The 19269-nt window shown below is 49.4% G+C and overlaps 1 long non-coding RNA gene across 3 annotated transcripts in view; it reads left to right on the forward strand.

Annotated features, from left to right (window-relative positions):
* The window catches only part of LOC148090759 (uncharacterized), a 71799-nt gene that overhangs the window by 24254 nt on the left and 28276 nt on the right, over window positions 1-19269 (forward strand). Inside the window, exons 3-5 of one of the 3 annotated variants that reach the window (XR_015716275.1) lie at window positions 15472-15533; window positions 15761-16165; window positions 16250-16365. This is a non-coding gene — a long non-coding RNA (uncharacterized LOC148090759). Of the gene's footprint in view, window positions 1-15471; window positions 16166-16249; window positions 16366-19269 lie in introns of all 3 variants that reach the window. The other 2 variants (XR_015716276.1, XR_015716274.1) reach the window with 2 other exon arrangements.

The following is a 19269-nucleotide window of genomic DNA, read 5'->3' on the forward strand; positions in this document are numbered from 1 at the left end:
GGGGCGCCGACCGCCTTGCCCTCCGCCTGCGCCGTGTGCTCGAGTCCCCGGGAGGCTTCAGTGAGGTGACTAAACCGGCAGCAAGGGACGTCATCGCTGTAGGTTTGGAGGTTAAATTGAAATCATCTAAACGCGCGCTTTGCGTCGCTCAGCGCTTGCCTCGGGCGTTGTCCTGAGACAGGGCCGGGAAATCCACCTTCCTCGGTTGGGTTTGGTCCGGCAGTGAGGGGACAAATGGGAACGCTGGTCACAGTGGGGAATTACCAAACATCGCTTATACGTATCTGAACTTTTTATTTTAGATACGAAAAGCTAGTCTTTTGACTTATGGCCAAGACATACCCTCTCTCCCCCAAAGATCTGCAGATTGGGGTTTCGTGGGTTATCGCTTCCCTGAACTACACCTCTGCCGCACCCCCTATAAACACCGGCTTCAATTTCTCTAAGCCGGTGTGCGGATTTAAAGATAATTAAACCTGAGAGCTACACTTTCTGAGGCTTTAATGGGCATTTCCCCCGGCGGTTGAGAGTCCTCACATTGTCACAACACTACGGGCACATCCCCCCGAGCAAATCTTCCTGAAAGGAACGGCGTATTTTCAAAAGGAACATCTTTCTTTTTGCGTTCCCATGGAATCGGTTGGTAACATTTAACTTTTATCACATCCTTACAGCAGTGAGCACAGCGGCAATAGGCACAGCCCATTTTGACTCCGAGGAGCAGACGCGAACGTGAACTGGAGAGAGGCTCTTCAGGCTCCGGTTCAGCCGTCTTGGGCCTGGGTCAGCCCTTTTTTATTAACCAAAAAGATGTAGAACAGGAGAGGGTCCCGTGAGTGGTTAAACAGGGATCAGTAGAAGACACTGGCTGTAATCTTGCACCAACAGCACCTCCTGGAGGCAGTCCCCCGAGTGAGGCTCGATCTTTTTTGCTTTATAATGTTTATTGTTGAAAGTATTACAGATGTCCCTCTCCCCCCATTGGCCCCCTCCACCCTGCTCCCCTCTCCTCCCCAGGCTTCCTGTCTGTCCACGGACCATGCATGTATAATAAATTCATTGGTTAATGGGCCTTGGGCTTCGGAGGGACCCTGTGAGATGCGTCCAGCTACTAGCGCAGCAATATTGCTGGGCCCCTTGTGAATGCCCCTGACTCACTGCGGACGTATCGGGGGCAGGGAACTCGAACCGTATTCCCTGTGAGATCTCACACCGACCTGTTCACATTAAGACAAAGGTTTCCCTTCTCGTGACTTGTCGACTAGGAGAGTCTTTCCTACGGCCTGTGAATCCAATAACACGTTTCTCTTTCGCTGGAGTGGTTCTCAGTCATCTTTGGTTTCTGCTTTAATGGGATGTTAACGGTGATCATTTCTGTGTCGTCGAACAATCTAACGATTAACGGATATTTCTTATGTGATAAGGCGTGGTCGCTGTTATTTATTATAATCTTCGATGATAAACTGAGTATTCAGTTGCCCATTTTTACAGAGATTCCAAGGAGTGGAAGGGACTTGGTTTGCTGGAGGAGGGAGAGAAATGGGCGCATTGCTCACAGCCGCTTTGTGAAAAGGGAAGTGTCAGATGAGTACGGTGTAAATTAGATCCCTGTTCTTTTCTAGATATTTTTATATTTCCTTTTTATTACTACAAAGCGAGAGAGAGAAAAGTTACTAAAAATGACAAAACCTTAAACACAAAATCAGTGCCCGTTGGAAAACGTCCAGCGTTGAACGGTCAGGATGACACGGGAAAGCGTCTGATCTTTTCTTGTCCTTAACTTGAGAAAAAAAAAAAAAAAAAAAAGACTGAACGTTGAATGTTTTGAATAACTATGAGTTTAGCCAGTGTTCGGTGCATATTTTTTTTCATTTTTTTTTTGGTTTCTCTTTTTCGAAGTTTCGTTTCTGCTCAGACTTCCCCTTCCAGTCATTCCATCATCGCCACCCCTGCACGGTTCAGATACCCGGATACTTCCCCCTCTTGGCCCATGCTGGCTGCGCCCTGGGCCCCGAATCGTAGCAAACAGCAGATGGATCCCTGGCCTCCCGAAGGCCTGGAGCTTCTAGGTTTTTTAAAACCGTCGACTTCAGCCTCGAAGGACAGCTCCAGGACCGGCTGGGGGCCCAGTGACAGCTGAGCAGGGATCTATCGGGCAAATACAAATCGAATATTGAGCACACCTGTTTTCTTACCTGTCTCACTAGGTAGGGAGAAAGGATTTCCTCGTTCCCGCCTCTCAGCGTCTGAGTCTCTTCTTCCCTCGCCCCGTCAGCCACACCCTTCATTCCCCCTCCCGCCCCAGACGCCTTCCTCTGCGCCTTTATTCAGACTCTCCCCGCTGCCTGGAAAAGCGTCCCCCTGTTTGCCTGGGTAAAGCAGGGATCATGCCAAAAAGTGGTATGTAGCCCACGGGACTTCCACACGCACCAGGTAGGGCAGGGGCTTGTCCAGCCCCCTCTGAACGGCGCGGCCTCCTTCTCCTGGGTCCACACCACGCAGTCTCACGTCACGTTCTGCAGAAGAACATTCTTCCGGCCTGGCGAAGCCTGTGCTGTTAGACACCCCGCTGGTGCACGTTGACCATGACCCCGAGTTATCAGTTCTTCACGGCAGCCTGGGAGGAAAACCACCCAAAGTTTTTTTTGTTTTGTTTTGTTTTTAATCTATCTTTATTCATTTCAGAGAGAGGAAGGGAGAGGGAGAGAGGGAGAGAGAAACATCAATGATGAGAGTCCTGGATCGGCTGCCTCCCGCACGCCCCCTGCTGGGGATCGAGGAGCCCGCCTCCCGGGCCTGGGCCCTGACCCGGAATCGAACCTTGATCTCCTGGATCCCAGGTCAATGCTCAACCGCTGAGCCACGCCCGGCCGGGCACCACTCAAAGTTTTAGCTTCTTCCTTACTCAGTGTCTGCCCGTCTGCCACCCGATCAAAGAAAACAGGGAGGGAAGCTCGAGATGGACCTGAAAATGCGTAGCCTCCAAGGTGATTCCTGGAGGTAAAATGGGATTGAGACTCCCAGCTGCTGAAACCATTGTTGAGGTGTGGCTGAAGCTGTCCGTAGGGACCCCATGTCCCTGGTTGGGGTAAAGATTGCTCCTGGGGGACCCAGGACATCACAAGATTGGGAGAAGAGGGTGTTTCCCAGCTCATCTCATAGAGAACTGAGACTGCTTTGCACACCATCGGCCCATAACTTCTCTTACTAGAAACTTGTCTGGGAGGTGAGGAGGGGACAGTGTTCCTCTTTTCTATCACCTCCCCCCCAGGCTGCCTTTTATGAGCTATTTTAAATCTTCTAGGACTAGTCCAAAATGTTCCTTTAACCTAGTTCCTCCTTTACGGTATATGGGCGAGGGAAGGAGGAACAGCTAATGAGTTACCCACTGGTGACCCTGGGAGATGTTCAGGAAACCTCAATGAGGGGGAGATAAGGCATCGAAGAGACAGAGAAAAGGCTGTGTCATGTGGCCTTTGCCCCGGGGTAGGTCCCATCCCCACACCCTCTTTCTGGGCTCTGGGACATGCCCAGTTCTGCGACTTTGGCTCCAAAGGTACCATCTTCTCTTGGTCAAAGAAGCAGCTGACCACAGTGGACTTCAGAGAACATTAGTACAGGAGGGTGTTCAGAGGTATTAGGAGGCCTGCAAGAACCACTTGCATCTCGAGAAGATCTCTGTGTGCCCGGCCAGCGTGGCTCAGTGGTTGAGCATCGACCTAGGATCCAGGAGATCTCAGTTCGATTCTGGGTCAGGGCACAGGCCTAGGTTGTGGGCTTGATCCCCAGCAGGGGGTGTGCAGGAGGCTACTGATCGACGACTCTCTCATCATTGATGTTTTTATCTCTCTCTCCCTTCCTCTCTCTGAAATCAATAAAAATATATATATTTTTTAATTTAAAAAAAAAGATCTCTGTGTTAGGAACTCACATGAGAAAGGAGGGTTGTTCAGATGATGGTCTTAGGCAGGAAGAGCTGCACCAAGCAGAAGGAAATGGGTACAAGTAGGGGAAGGAGGAAGAAGTGGTCCTGATGTTGCAGAGTGGAACCGAGGCTTGGGGTGAGGGTGGGCGGCTGGGGAGGGCGGAGCTCATCGGCATAAAATAGGTTCCCATTCTGGCCTAATGCAGGCAGAGCTTCTCAGCCTGAGAGCACAGGATCCTTCTGAAGCTGAAACAGATGATTTGCTTGTTTATTCTTTAGAGCTGAGTGCATTTATGCAAGTTCAATCCTCTAACCCAGTCTGCCAGGTGCATCATTTTAAAGCCCGACATTGATCAATGTCAAGCACAAAACGAAAATGTCCAGACTGTAGAGCAGCCTTGTGCCAAATGGCAGCCACTTGCTGGACCTGCCTACTGAGGTCGTGACCTGTGGCTGACCAGTCCAAAGTGAGCGGTGCTGCAAGTGCACTTACACACCCGATTTCAGAAATGTAGTATTCATAAAAAATGTGGAACTATCATAGTCAGTATTTTTTACTCATTGCGTGTTGAAATAATAGTTTGGATGTACCGGGTGGAATAAAATGTGTAAGAATTCATTTAACTCCCCTCTTTACTTTTTAAAATGTGACTATTAGAAAACTCAAAATTACAGACATGGCTGCTATTATATTTGCATTGGAAAAGGGCTGCTCTTGAGTCTAATTCTGCCCTTTATTTGCTGTGCATCCTTGGGGAAGTTAGTTAACCTCTGTTTCTCTGGTTCCTCAACTGTAAAGTAACTGCACCGTGAAGATGAAATGATTTGATATATGAAAAGCACTTAGAAAAATATCTTGCATATAGAAAATTTAGCTGTTATCATCTATCCTATCTCCCTATCATTCATTCTGTCCGTCACCCATCTGTCTCTCTATCTTAACCAGCACCTATCAGCTGTAACAAATCCATGTGTTTTTGTATGGGGAGCACCTAAGTTACCTATGAAAGTGTTCACTGTTACAAAGTGCTTTTATCATAGTTTTATTTTTCATGTATTTATTTGCTTTTATTTATTTATTTGTCTGATTTGAAGAGTTTCAGCGAAGCACAGCTACACGTCAGAGATAAACCCTAAGGAAAGCGTCAAATAGGGACATGCTTCTGTATTTCCAGCCACCCCCGTTGTAGCTACAAAAAAAGCAACTAAAGCATTCTGCTGGTAGTCAGAATAATAATATCCATGAACTCCCACGAAGCAGCCTCTGTTTTGTGACCCATGTGACAGAAAACACAGGGTCCAACCAGTAGGGTGGGTGTTGTAGCCTAAACAGACCAATGTTTACTGCAAACGAGAAGTTACGCAGGAATTGGCGACTTGTGTAATGAGGCTCTGCAGCCTCTTTGGGTGTGTTCGCTTTTTTGCTAGTTTCTTCTCCCACAGCTTGTCTAATTTGCTTTGGTTCGAACCTAAAACCTGCCCCATGTGCCCACCTTTAGAGACAGGGAAAAATCCAGAAGCCGGGATGGGTCAGAGGAGCGGGATGAAAACAGAAACGGGACATAGAAGAAAGCACCTGGTGTGATTTCAGGGCCATCACGTCAGAAAACGGGATGTCTGGGAGCAGGGAATGCTAACACCCAGTGTTCAACCCTTTAAAAACAACCCCCAAGATTTCCAGCTGGAAAGGGGGTGAGTGAAAGTTGACCGCACGCGGTGATGACGAATGGGACTGGTTTTCTGCAAAGCATATTTTAGGATAATTTCAGGCAATTATTTTGTCCCGATTATCAGATGGTCCCTGAATAGTCCTTGATTTTAAGACTGAAGGGTGAGATGAGGTGATGGTGCGTTGCTGCAGGAGTTTCAGAATCAGCTCCGTTTCGAGCCCGGCCAAGGCGCCCAGCCCCTCTGAGGCTTATCTACTTACCTTTAAAATGGCAAGAGTAATACCTAGTGGCCTCTAGGGCGATCGTAAGCTTGTAAATTAAGTGCAGTGATATACGAAAAGTAGTTCAATGTCTATTGCACAGTAAGCATTTCATTCATTCGTTCATTCATTCATTCATTCATTCACCAAGTATCTATCACTCCAGGTAGCTCTATTCTAGGTATTAAGACCACACCACTGAGCAGGGCCATTATGATTATGAAAAGCTAAGAAGGCTCTAGGCAAATTACCTGTCCGCGACGCCCTGCCTTCCATTCCCAGGACCCCAATTCCTGGGGCTGCTGTTACGGACCAGTCAACACCTACCTCACGCAGAAGGTCGGGGGTGGAGGCGAGCTGGGCGCCAACCTGAAGTCTGAAGGGTTCCCGGGGGCAGTTGGATCGGCCTCGAGGTTGACTTGGGGATTTGGGCCCTCGCTGCAGAATTCTCCTGGGATGTTGAAAAACCCAACCCGCGCCCTGCCAATCCTTCCTGAACTGACAGGCATCAGATTTGGCAGGAAAACCCTCGGGAAGAGCGGCCTTCGCCCTTTCCGCTGCCGGCTACTGCTTGTTAGAAGTCGGGTGTGTCGGGGAAACGAAACACCTAATCAAGGGAAAGGGGCTTCTCGGCTGTGGCGCGCTCACCCGACGGTTCTGCTTTCGCAGCCCCGGTTCCTCCGCGACATCTGGTCCGTTGCCAGGATGGGCCTACTTTCTTCGTACCTTTTGCACGTTTCTCCTCCCTGACCCGTGATCTCGGGAGGGACAGGCGACACATGGGAGCACGGGAGAGCCAGTCTCAAGTGCCGCATTGGGATGGACATAAACCGGACACGTAGGCCACGATCGCTGGGGGGTAGAAGGGAAAGTGTGCGCATTTCAGGAGGATGGTCTTTTGGAGAGAAATCGCCCAGGTAGTGGCATTAATGAATCACTCAGGGACCCCCAATAAGGCTATTGGTTCGAGGGTCATGTGTTGTCCTTCAGCCACCCACAGCTCCAGGACAGGGGCTCCATTTATCTCTCTGTTAATGTGTTTTACTGGGAAGTGAAGATGGGAGTGGAGAGACAGAGGCGGGAGAAGGGACTTGAAATATTAAACAGGGAAGTGTCTTGACTTTAATTAGCCTTCCCAATGCGTTAGCCTGTGCCCGAGGCTTCCGGGTGACGCTCAGGGACACAGGCAGAACTGTCCACGGCGTCCGGGTGACACTCAGGGGCACAGGTGGAACTGTCCGCGGCGTCCGGGTGACACTCAGGGACACAGGTGGAACTGTCCACAGCCAGGCGCAAGCCCTCGGAGATGCCTGGCTGTGGTCGCCGTGTTAATGGTATTGAGGGTTTCCTGTCTTGTTGAGAAAAAAGAGCCGAAATGAGTGTGTGTGCGTGTGTGTGTGTGTGTGTGTGTGTGTGTGTGTGTGTGTGTGTGTGTGTGCTGGCCCGTGAGTTCACACGGTGTGTGTGAGTTTCGGTCTGTGTTTCCGGTTGGGAGAGGGGACGATGGGCGCTCGTCTGTCCCCTGGGAACCAGGCTGGGACACCTCCACAGTGCCCACTGCCCCTCTCCTGTCCTTCGGGCCTGGGAGCGATTGACGTTAGTGACCTGTTTGGTTTGACTCCCGGACTTCTGGGCTCCCCCACCTGTTTCTAATTTTCTCCCCATTACAAAAGCCGTATAGAGTCCACAAAGAAAATTTGGAAAATACATAAGTCAGGGAAAATAAAATAAAACCGGCCCATAATTCTGTCGCCTCACCACGACCACGCTCGGCACCCTGTGTGTACCCTTCCGAGTAGCTGGTTTCACAGTGTCTAAGGGCGGGAGTCGCTGTCCATCCCAGAGGACACGGGATGCTGCGGCTGGACGTATCCTGGGGAAGCGTCACATTCCTATTAAGGATCCAAAGTTTATCTTAAGATGACCTTAAAGTTTGTGCAAATTTAGGCTTTTACTCCATGACATGTCTACTTCGGTGTTATCTCTGTCAACAACTTACAGTCCAGTTGCTATAAATGATTGACTCTCCGACACCCCTCCCTCAAGGGGAGCCGTCACCCCAGAAAATGCCCGGCGTTCATCCTGAGACGCCCAGGCCTTCTGGCACCCATCAGTGTCTGGGGGTTTGTACAAACCCAACCGGGGAAACAACGGGCTGGACCACGCGGCCGTCCGCGCTGAGGCTGAGGGGCGCCTGGCGGACGTGCTCCCTGAACGTCAGCAGTGACCGGGATCAGAAGCTCCGGCTCCATTTCCAATCGGGCTTCCTCGCTCCAAGGTTCTCTGAGACGTGGGGCCTCTGCACAGGCTCTGGAGACATTCTGCCGCCTGGAAACTCTTCCCGAAGCTCCCAGACTCACAGCCCCAGGGCCCACTCCCTTCCTCCTGTGGGCAACGATGACATTCGTTCCCCGGGGGGCAGGGAATATAATGTTCCCCAAAGAGAAAAAAGTGGTAAGTGCTTATGTGTCCAGAATAAAAAAGTAACCAGGAAAGACAAAGTCTCATGTCATTGGACCCCTAGATTCAGCTGCTCAGCTTTTCAGAGACCTGAGTCACAATAAAGGGATCAGAAATGGGGCCCGAGAAGCTTCGATGCATAATCCGACCGCATTCCCGAGGGATTTCATTCTACAGAGCAGAAAAAAGCAACCCACAGGAAATCTTCTATTATTTATGGCAGGCCACGTACAGGGATAGGGTTCTCAAGTGTCTGGTTTCTGCTTTATGAAATGATCTCCAAATGCAATAGTCGTACAGACACACTCCCTTCCTACCTCTGCTCACAATGGCCTTTTAGGTAAATATTTTCTTCTTTCACCAAAAAAATATAAATAACCTGTTGGACTTATGTCCTGAAAAATTGCTGTGGGAGAGCAAGAACGCTGTATTTTTGTGAAAATGTAAAACAGAGACACGTGGTAAGAACATGAGCTCCAAAGGCCGAGTTCAGAAATGAGGTACTTGAGCTCTCTGGATGCGTCTCTTCATTTTAATAATCTTTTATTGCCTTGGATTTTGACACCCAAAAACCAGGACGGGTCTAAGCAAACCGATAAATACTGGCACCCTACCCAGGGCCCCTTTTTTAATTTAATTTTTTATTTTCTTACATTATTTCATCTGTCCAAATGGAGTCAGGACCTCTTACTGACACCAACGATGCCTTAGGGACTATGCTAGATTCTCTGCAGACACGATTTATTTAATTCTCACACCAACTCTGTGAGCTGGGTATTACTATCACCCCTGGTTTACACGTGAGGAAGTGTCACACTAAAAGGAGGGGGTCCTGCCTGGCCAGCGTGGCTCAGCGGTTGAGCGTCGACCTAGGATCCGGGAGATTGGGGTCCGATTCCCCGTCGGGGCACAGGCCCGGGTTGGGGGCTCGATCCCCAGTTGGGGACGTGCAGGAGGCAGCCGATCAATGACTCTCATCATTGACGTTTCTATCTCTCTCTCCCTCTCCCTTCCTCTCTCTCTCAAAATCAATAAAAACATGTACATGACCAAGTGGGGGCTGCTTGTGGTGAACACACACAAAGTGCCTTTTCAAAGAAAAACACACAGCCCTGTGGGTCAAGCGGCGTGGAGCTCATTAGCAACCGACCGGAGGCTTTCTTTACAAGGGAAACTTCCTCTGGGGGCCGGTGCGGGGGCGCCCAGGGATGGGAGCCGGTGCGCAGCCTGCAAGTCTGAGGGGCACAAATCTTCAGAGATGACTAAATTGAAAACAGGCTGAGGCTGTAAAGTCACTAGGAACCTGTGGCCTCAGGGCGGAGCCCCAGCAGGGGGGCGGCCGGTGCTCAAGGCCTGGGCTTGTTAACATTTTCTGCAAGGAGCTGCCCAGGGCTAAGTCACTCCCAGCGGGACTTGGCCGGGGGGATGGAGTCTGGGTGGGAGGGTCCCCCTGCTGAGGACACTGTCTGGGGCACAGGGGGAGAGTTCAGGGACCTCGAGCCTTCTTCATCTGTGTCTGCTGGGATCACAGGGATGAATAAATCGGACAGAATGAGTTGAATTTTTCAACAGTGTTTAATCAGGTGTCTAAGATTAAAATGAGACTTTCATAATATACTTGAGAAGACAGTCAATTTCGTCACTGACACAGGCTAGTCAGCCCTCCCTCTTTTTTGTTCAATCACTGATTTAGCATTTTACAGCCAACAAAAGTCTTGAAAACAAGCAAAGAGCTCTCTCCCCCTCGCTGCTCTACTCCTGGGCGTACCAGACGTTGTTAAGCCATTCTCGGTGGTGTTGCTCCCACGGATCTTGTCTGGAGTGAGGATGGATGGACACGTTAGGCAGGGGCAGGGATGCATGCGAGGGGAGGAGCTCGTGTCCCCAGCACGCATGTCACATACATGTGAAGGCTCGCCCGTTGACTTGAGAAAGTTAAAGCACTTGGCTGCGTCTACCGCAACCACAGGGGGCTCTGACCTGGGCATTGCACTCAGCTCTGGGCTCTAACCTTGAAGCTCAGTCCCCCACCTGCGCTGTGAACCCCAGCCTGCTGCTTGCTCCCCACAACCTGCCCTCTACTCAGCCACTGGAAAGAGTCCCCCACAGCAGGACAGCCAGCTCTGCACAGCACCCAGGGGCTCAGCTGCAGCAGGCACTGCAGAAGGGGAACCACGGCTTCCTGTGAGCTTTCTGGCCTCTCTGGTCCTTCATCACAAAGGAGGGGCTCCCAGCACCCAGAGGACCCGCTCCCAGGAGCTCAGGGTTGCAGGCCAGGGAGGCATTCATCCCACCCCACAGCGAGTCTCAGGGCCACGGTCCTGTTGCTACGGGCACCATGCCTCTGGTTTCTGTAGGTTCCTAACTTACTGCCACGGTTGTGGCCCCCTCGGTGGCTCCCCAGGGTCCACGTTCAGGGTCCAGAACATGTGCTTTGCAGCTGTAGCAGCCCTGGGAGGGAGGAACCAGTGGAGCATCTCAGCCGAGCTCCTCTCTGCCCACATCAGAGGCCCCACAGGGGCTGTGAGGTGTGACATCCTAGCTGTTTTCATCTCACAGACCGAGGTGCCACTTCCTACACCTCCCTACACGGGGTGTGTGGGGACCACGTGGCTGTGCTGCTGTAGGGGACCTCACCCTGCAAGCGCTTGGGGTTGAGGAGTCTTCCCTGTGCTCCCTCAGCTTCCAGGAGCATCCATCACACGGATCCACTCCCTCTCCTCTCTCCTGGGGGTTAATGTCACTTCACACGCGTCCTGAGAGGCTGGGGGCGGGGAGGGAGAGAGAGAGAGAGAGAGACTGTATTGGCCAAAAGGCGTCCAGAAGGGGCGAGACATAAAGATGAAATTTAAAAAAATGAGCTCTTCCCAAATTGTATATTTCTATTCTTATTTTTTTTTAATTTATCTTTATTGTTGGAAGTATTACAGATGCCCCCCGCCTCCCCCCATGGACCCCTTTTTTTGCAGCTCCCCTGCCCCCATCCTTGGGCAACCACAGCTGGTTCCCTGCATCTGCAGGGCGGCTCCCATTCGGTTTATGCCTTTTCCGTGTGCGTTGTTTTGGGCGGGAAGGTGGAACTGAGCTGGCGGCAGAGGAGAGAAGGGAGCGTCTGTAACAGATGCAAAGCCCGAGGGGCTGGAATTGGGCGAGGTCGGGGCGGCCTTTGCTCGGACCCACGCCGACCCTGAATCCAAGGGCTTTCCGTTTCAGCCCCTCCTACCGACGAGCCCAAACGCACGGACCCGGCGTCTTCATTATCCTTGGCTTCAGGTTTCCACCACCCGCCTCCTGGCTCTTCCTTGGGCCTGACCTTGGTCACGCTGTCAGGATGACTGTCCCCCGACTCCGTCAAGGCCTCCCTGTGCTGGGGACACAGTGATTTACCAGGAAGAGATTCACCATTGTCCTCCCTGCTCACGAGGCTTTGGGGACCCCGACCCCACCCACAGGCTGAAATCTAACCCACCAGGATCCCATCCAAGGCCTCTCTCCCGGTCGGAGGACGCCCGTCTCTCCAGGCCCCTCCTCTGCCCGCGGCGCTGGGAGACCCAAGCGCCCCCCTTCCTCAGACAAGGTGTTTGGGGGGACACCTGCACAGGCCTGCCGCCCGCCGCCACCAGCTCGGGCCCTGGCACGCGGGCCACTCGGGCATGGCTGATCGCTTCCTCCTGCAGGCCACACCACACCTCGCGCTGCGTTTTAATTGTTTGTTTACCAGCCCGTTGTCACTACTGGATAGCGAGCTCCCGGTGGGTGGGGATGGGCTCCGCTACCACTGATTTCGTGTTCCTCAGTCCCATCGCCAGTGCCCATCCTCCATATAATTCTATAAATATTGGCTGAGGAGTGAAGGAATGACTGTTCCTCAGCAAGCCCCTAGGGAGGCTCCGGGCACTTTCTGTTGCGACCGTCACCAAGCCTGCCCCCATGCAGTGTAAGCGAGAGGAGGTGCTGTGTTGATCGGCTTGAGCTGTGACAGGAGGGATAGGCCTGGGTCAGCTGGGCCCAGACCGAGCTCCCGGCAATAGCACGTCCTCCCCCGTCTCTCGGCTCCCACCTCCGTGTCTGCGTTTAAGCTGCTTTGGCGTTAGATTTAGAGTTGGCCCGGGGGCGAGAGAAGCTCCAACTCCAGCCGTTGTTAATTTTTCAATTTCAGCCCAGAGAAGGAGGAATACAAAGTAAAGCTTAGCTTTCTGGCGCAAGCTACTGGCGACATACGTCGGTGTGTTTACAGGTAGGAATTAGGGGGGCGAGTGAGGGCCGTTGAAGCAGGGGATGGGCCAACACTGCCACTTCTGTTGATCAGCAGGTGGGATTCCAGGGGCCCGAGCTATGGATCTGACGGGAGATAAAGATCCGTGAGTCATCAGCTTGAAGGAACTCACCCAGAAACAGAGAAGTGGGCCCCGGGCTGGGCTTCAACGTCGGACAGTCTTCAGAAGTCAGGCAGAGAGAGGGGACCCAGCATGGAGGCCACCAAGGACAAGCCAAGGTCAAGGACGGTCAGCCCATCCTGGTGTTTTAGAAACTGACAAAGAAAAGAGTTTAGAGGAGAAGTTGACTGTCACATGCTGCTGAGAAGTCACACGAGAGGAGAAAGAAGGGATGGTTCAAGGTCTGGCCATGCGGATGCCATCGGCAGGAAGATTCAAGGACAGTCCTACAGCCCTGGCCGGTGTGGCTCAGTTGGTTGGGCTTCATCCCGTGAACCGAAAGGTCGCCGGTTCGATTCCCGCTCAGGGCACATGCCTGGGTTGCAGGCTCGGTGGCCAGTAGGGGGCGCGCAGAGGCACCCGATGGATGTTCTCTCTCCCTCTCCCTTCCTCTCTCTCTCTAAAAAAAAAAAAAATCAATAAAAACATATTTTTAAAAACAGAACAATGTTGCCATAGGTCCCCGTTTCTCTTAGGATAAAGACACATCTCTCAGGATGCACAGGGTCGGCCGACCCTGGCTATTATCTCCCTCTGAAATGTCATCTTTATTTCTTTGATTTTTATGTCTGACTTTGTTTTTTGTTTTTTTAACCGAGCTAGAATTGACATATACCACTGTGGGCATGCTCTGGGCCCGATGCTTGGCCCCGATGTGAGCGTGGAGATTTCCTTGGGTGCCGGGTGGCACGGCCGGCTGCTGCCCAGAGTCCGGCCTAGGCGTCCAGGTTAGAGTTGCCCACTGTCAATGGGGAGCTGAGCCCTGACCCCAGCAAGCCGCTAGGGCTTCCTTGTCGCCGCCCCGCTGACCGAAGTAGCTCAGGGACGCCACCCCCCTGGCTCACCACTGCCTCCAGCCTGAGAGCAGCTGAACTGGGCACGTACTTACCCATCGAGGCCTCTCTACGTTAGGCTCTGTTTGCACCTCTATGGTCATGCAACATCAACCTTGCTACCAAAGTACCATATTTCTTTTAGACACTGAGCTCAATTTTGACACATTAAAATAAAACTTATAACCTAACTCATTGGTTGATCACTAATCTCCATTCGTTGGGTAGAATCACTCAGCCTACCTGTCCAAACAGAATTGAATCTCCTAAATTCTTATTAAGTCTTCAAAGCCGTGATCTTCAAAAAACCTTTTAAATGTCTCTTTAAGGTGTCTACACCCCATCTCTAGCTTGTTATAGAGTATATTTTATAGACTTAACTTTCATTTAAAAGATTGGATGTCAAGCACACCCCCCCCCCCCCCCCGGTCAGATTTACTGCCAGGACAGTGAGCTAACAGAACACAAGTATTTGCTTTAAAAAATTCAGAGCTAAAATGGGTTTCCACTGCAAATGTATTTTAAGAAATAGGCTGTGGAACTAAACGACATGGGTTTGAACTGTGAGGGTCCACGAATACCCAATTTTTTCAATAAATATACAGTTGGTTCTCTGTATCCTCGGGTTTCAAATCCATGGATTCAACCAACTGTGGATGGAAAACTGGGAGTCAGTGGATGTGGGGGGCCGACTGTAGGCGTTGTTCGCTTTCATTTTATAAAAGGACTTGAGCATCCACGGATTTCGGTATCCATGGGGGTCCTGGAACCAAACCCCCGCAGATAGGGGTGATTGTAGATGAGTCTTTGGTGAGTCAAAAGTCATACTCGTGTTTTTGACTGTGCAGAGGGTTGGCGCCCCGACCTTTGTGTTCTTCGAGGGTCAACGGTACTTAAACGTATGACCCCTGACACTCAATGGGCCAGCCTACGGAAAAGCTGGGCTTACATTTACGGCTATTTTACTTAAAAATACATTTGCAAAAAGAGAGCAAGGTAATCTTTTTGGAAACAGTGTTCTATCTTTTAGAGATCGAAAAATAATAAAAAAGACACAGTAAAAACAATCGGGGAAAGAAGGGAGGAAAATGAAGGAGGTTAGTAAGGAAAGTAAGGAAAGTAAGATGAAACGGAGAGATGTGTTCAAAGCATGACCTGTCCACTTCCTACCTAATGGCTCTGAACTCCATCGATAAAATGAGGAATAATCACATTATCTATCTCAAACATTGGTGTGTAAATTAGACTCTGCAATTAAGGTGTGAAGCATAGCCCAGGACGTGGTAACGGCCTGGTAAGTTAGCTACAAAAATCATCCTACTGAAGTCGTAATCAAAACAAAAATCTTATTATAATGTTGTTATCCAGAATTTCCGATGTGGGATTATTTCTGTTTGCGCAAAGGGTCGTGCGTGTAGTTGCGACTGAGTGGATCCCAGCAGCCGAAGTAAGAGTAAAACAAATAAGTTCCTAAACATCAAAAGATTTATTTAATTCTTAAATCTAAGCGGCCCACCGTGGTGCTTCCTAACTTGGGCCTGGGGAGTTCCTGCAAGGGCTCCGTCTGTCTGGCAGTCCCCTGAGCAATATAGTTCCAATGATCATGCCTTACATGTGCGTGTCCTATTTTTTTGTCCTATTATTTTTAAATGAATGAGCCACTGTGATCATTCATTTAATTGCACTGCTGAATTCACGGTGGCTTTTGGCCAGTATGCAGGCCCACGGACACGCCAAGGACCCCATCAGAGTCCTGACGAGCGTTGTGGGCTAGTTTGTCGCCTTTTAATGAAAAAGTTCGGGAAGTATTGCTGAGGGGAAAACATGGGTTAACTCCTGTAAGAGACAGATCTTGACTTTTATTGCAATTCTTTCTCTTGTCCACAGCACCAAGAATATCTGAAGTCGAGGGAGCACGAAGCTTTTGCAGCAGGATTTGCTGTCGTGAAGTGAGTTCTGATGTCAATCCTGGCCCCCCCAACCCCGCCAAGGACATCAGTGAAAGATTTGGGGCCACCTTGTTGGACTCCCGGAGGGCTTTTTGCATAGCAAATTGTTTGTTCAAACTGTCACACGGCTGGGTTTCGGATGCCCTAGTGGTGGTACTTGACAAAGGGTGGCCAAAAATAACCAGAGAGGTGATTATTTAATCATTCATTTGTTCACTTAAAATCAGATCCAGGCATTGCCTGCTCATTCAGTTCGGGGATCATCTGGCCACCCCCCCACCCATGCGAGACCAGCGCTTCGGGAAGGACATCACTGGTTCCTTGGGACAGGATAGGACATTTCCGAACAGTAACGGATATTGTGAGGGAACTTCATCTGGATACTCAAAACCCTTCAAAAGGCCCAGCGACTTGGTCTGATGGCTTGAATTAAGGAAGTAGATGCCTTCGCATTGAATTTGAACAATAATTTCTCGACTTCCTGCTAAAAGGCCCTGGTGCAGTATTTTTGGAGAAGTCAGTAAAACCGAATCTGACATCACTACCTGGTAGCTCGTGGAGCTAGCGAGCGGTTTCTTCTCAGGGCAGCGGAGGAGGAAGCTGCTCCGGGTCTGATAAGACATCAGCGAAGGGTACGCGTTCATGGCCTTTCTTTCTTTTCTTGGTTTCGGGGAGGAAAACTCGGCCCGGAGATAACCACTGGTTTCCATTGGCAGGAGGGCGCATGCTGGTTCCTAGGGACACGGCCGATCTCCTGATATGACCATGGATTTGTGGCTTAAACTTTTGGCAATCGGCTGTGTTTTTCTGGACGTAGGGGTCTTCGTTCAAGGTAAGCAAGCACATGGCATTATTTCCTTACCTAGTTTTTGCCTGTGGACGGACCTCGGTTTGAAAGAAGCATAACTATAAGCGGAGGGTTGCTGCCCGGGAGCGAGGGAGCCGCCTGAGAAACGTCAGAGCCGGCTTGCTCTGAGACGCGCACTGTTTCTGCTTAAAAAGACATAAATGTGGGTTTTTTTTGGAAGGGGGGGATCACAGTTTAAAGGGAAAACCTGGTCTGCTTTTATCTTCATTTACAAACTGTTCAAGGGTATCACAAAAGCAATGCTCCTTAGTCCTTCTAAGTCCATGGACGTGAGTTTCTGTCAAGTCTAAGGAAACTGGACACTTGGTGACAAAACAAGTGAATTTTTATCTTTTAAACAAGGAATGAATTTTTTAAAAGTCCTAATCTGCCTTTGGTTGCACGTAGCTACCCCGACCCTCCCCCCCTCTTTCCGGGCCAGGAGGTTGCTTCCTCAATTTTTGATTAATAGTCATATACTTTATTGAATATTTAGTTGTGTGGTAGGTGGCAATACTACATGTGGCTGTTTAAGAAAATATTACCTTTTTGCACACTCTTATCACAGAACGTGTTCTAAATCAAGCTCTTTTGGTTCCAAACTAGTGGCTTTAATACTTGCTTTGGAAATTCTTATGGGGCCACCGCCCTTCCTGGGTGATGGGTCGATATTAGAGCCTCAGCCAGATAAAAACAAGTCCACTCCACCATCATGCCCAATGCTCTGTTCCACAGGAAAGTGCAACTTACGGAACTTTAGGCACCTTTTAAAGTTTGAGATCTTTGTACAGGTCTTTGCAGATCTTTGGTCTAATTTAAGGAACATTTTTGAACCGTGTCAGTTCAGGTCATGAGTACGTTTCAGTTGATTATTAACTACCAAGTTGATATTTAATATTGCTTCTTATGATGTAGTATCTAAAGCTGTTTATTGGTTATGGAAATGATATTTTTGTAGAAATTCCAAATAAGTAAAAAAAAAAAAAAAAGTAATTAAAAAAAATATTACTTGTCAGCATTCACTTTGAAAAAAAAAAAAAAATATATATATATATATATTTTTTTTTTTTTAATTTTTATTTTTTGGTCTTTCTACCAGCCTCAGTCTCCTTTCCTCTACAAGACGAGGCAGGAGCTCCCTCCTGAGCAAGTTACATTGTCCATTTATATTTTGTGTCGCCAAGGACAGTAGAAACCAGTGTGAGAGAGTGTGTTGTTTTTATAACCTGCAAAAATGAATTGAAGGTGTTTCGCACGGGGACAGCATTGTGTCTGAGGGCAGAGCATGTGTGTGATGACCATCCTTCCAAAGGTGCCCTGAACACTGAAAACCAAAACTTGGTTTAAAATTTCTGAGTAACTGCAAGGGCCAAGGATGGACTTGAGACGGCAGCTCTGAGTGTGTGAGCTGAGTCTTAGCAGTGAAGATTCATTTCCGGGACCCAAATCTTTATTTTTCCATCGACATCGAAAGGAAATAGCTCACGTGGCAAACCTGCACATCGCAGGCGTCAGTACAAATTACAAATTGAATTTGATAAGTAATCCTGTGAAATTCTAAATATTCTACGATTTAGAGAATTTGGGGGGAGGGGTGTGATTACTTATCGATTAAAAAAATATATTTTTGTAATAACTACCTGCCTGGGACCCTTCTCATCGCCAGAATTTCAGGGACATTGCATTAGAGGAAAGATAAGGTGGGGTTAGGGGTCTCCTTCCCCTTTTCCCTCCTGTTCTATGTAAGCACAGGGTATGTGTGAGTTATGTGTACTAGTTCTATGTTATAAAAATATATTTATATGGAGTTTTATATATATTATAGGTCAGTCTATCATCTGTCTACTGGGTCTCTGTATTTGTCTACTTTTAAAAATTAGGGTCCTGGGGGCTTAATTCTTGGCCATTTTCCCTTGTGTTTTGTACACACAGAGCCTGCGTTTATCACTTTGTGCTCACTCCTGCTCTGGACTATCTCTGGCTTCATTTCCTACCTGCTCTTGGAAATTTAACCTTGTTTTGTGATTGAAAAAAACTAAAAAACAAACCAAAAAAACCCACCCACGCCACAATCTGAAATATGCATTTAAATACTCCCCGATTTCTGTAGTTTTAGCTTTTAAGAATTTCTAAAATCTTTCTCGCCTTCACCTCCGTTGCCAGCCCCTCAACTCACACCCCATCGGCTTCCACCTGGAGGACTGCAGCAGGTTCTTAATTCATCTGCCGTCTCGTTTCTTTCTTCCCACACTCCACAGCTTAAAAATATTTTAAAAAATCGCGGTGGGGGGAAGTCCCCCGATTCCTTCTCATTGCCTCGGGTGTGCCTCCTAAACTCCTGGCCAGGGCAGCTGGGTGCGGGGGGAGCGAGGGCCTGGGCCCGGGCTGGGCCCGGAGCTGGGCGGGGGCCCCTTTTCTTTCTCTTTTGCGGCTGATTAAAATCGTGTGAGCATCGGGCTCTTTCAACAGCGGCTTCTCGCTACTTCCTCAAGGCCGCCCGGGCTCTGAGCAAATCCTGTTTCCTCTCTCGTGTCCTTTTATCACTCTTGCCACAAAACACCGCCGCTGAAATTCTGTACTTTTTAACCCCCTCTCCTTGGCATTTTCACATGTATTTCAAGTTGCCATTGGCGGGGTTATTATTAATTTTTTTTTTTTTTTTTTTTACCAATCGATTGACTGCCATTGGGGCCAAGGGGGGCAGAAACCACGTCTTATGCCTTTTTTTTTTTTTTTTTTGAGTCATCAGCCCTACCTGATTTCTCAGCAGGCACTGGAAAAAGTGACGGGTGTGTTGGGGCGAAACTGCAGATTATCATAAAAGAGGGAAAGGGGGGGAGATGCATTCGGGAAGCGAGGGCCCGAGGAGGCAGAAACGCGAGGCAAAAA

The sequence above is a fragment of the Miniopterus natalensis genome, chromosome 21 (assembly GCF_054644295.1).
Source record: "Miniopterus natalensis isolate mMinNat1 chromosome 21, mMinNat1.hap1, whole genome shotgun sequence".
NCBI lineage: Eukaryota > Metazoa > Chordata > Mammalia > Chiroptera > Miniopteridae > Miniopterus > Miniopterus natalensis.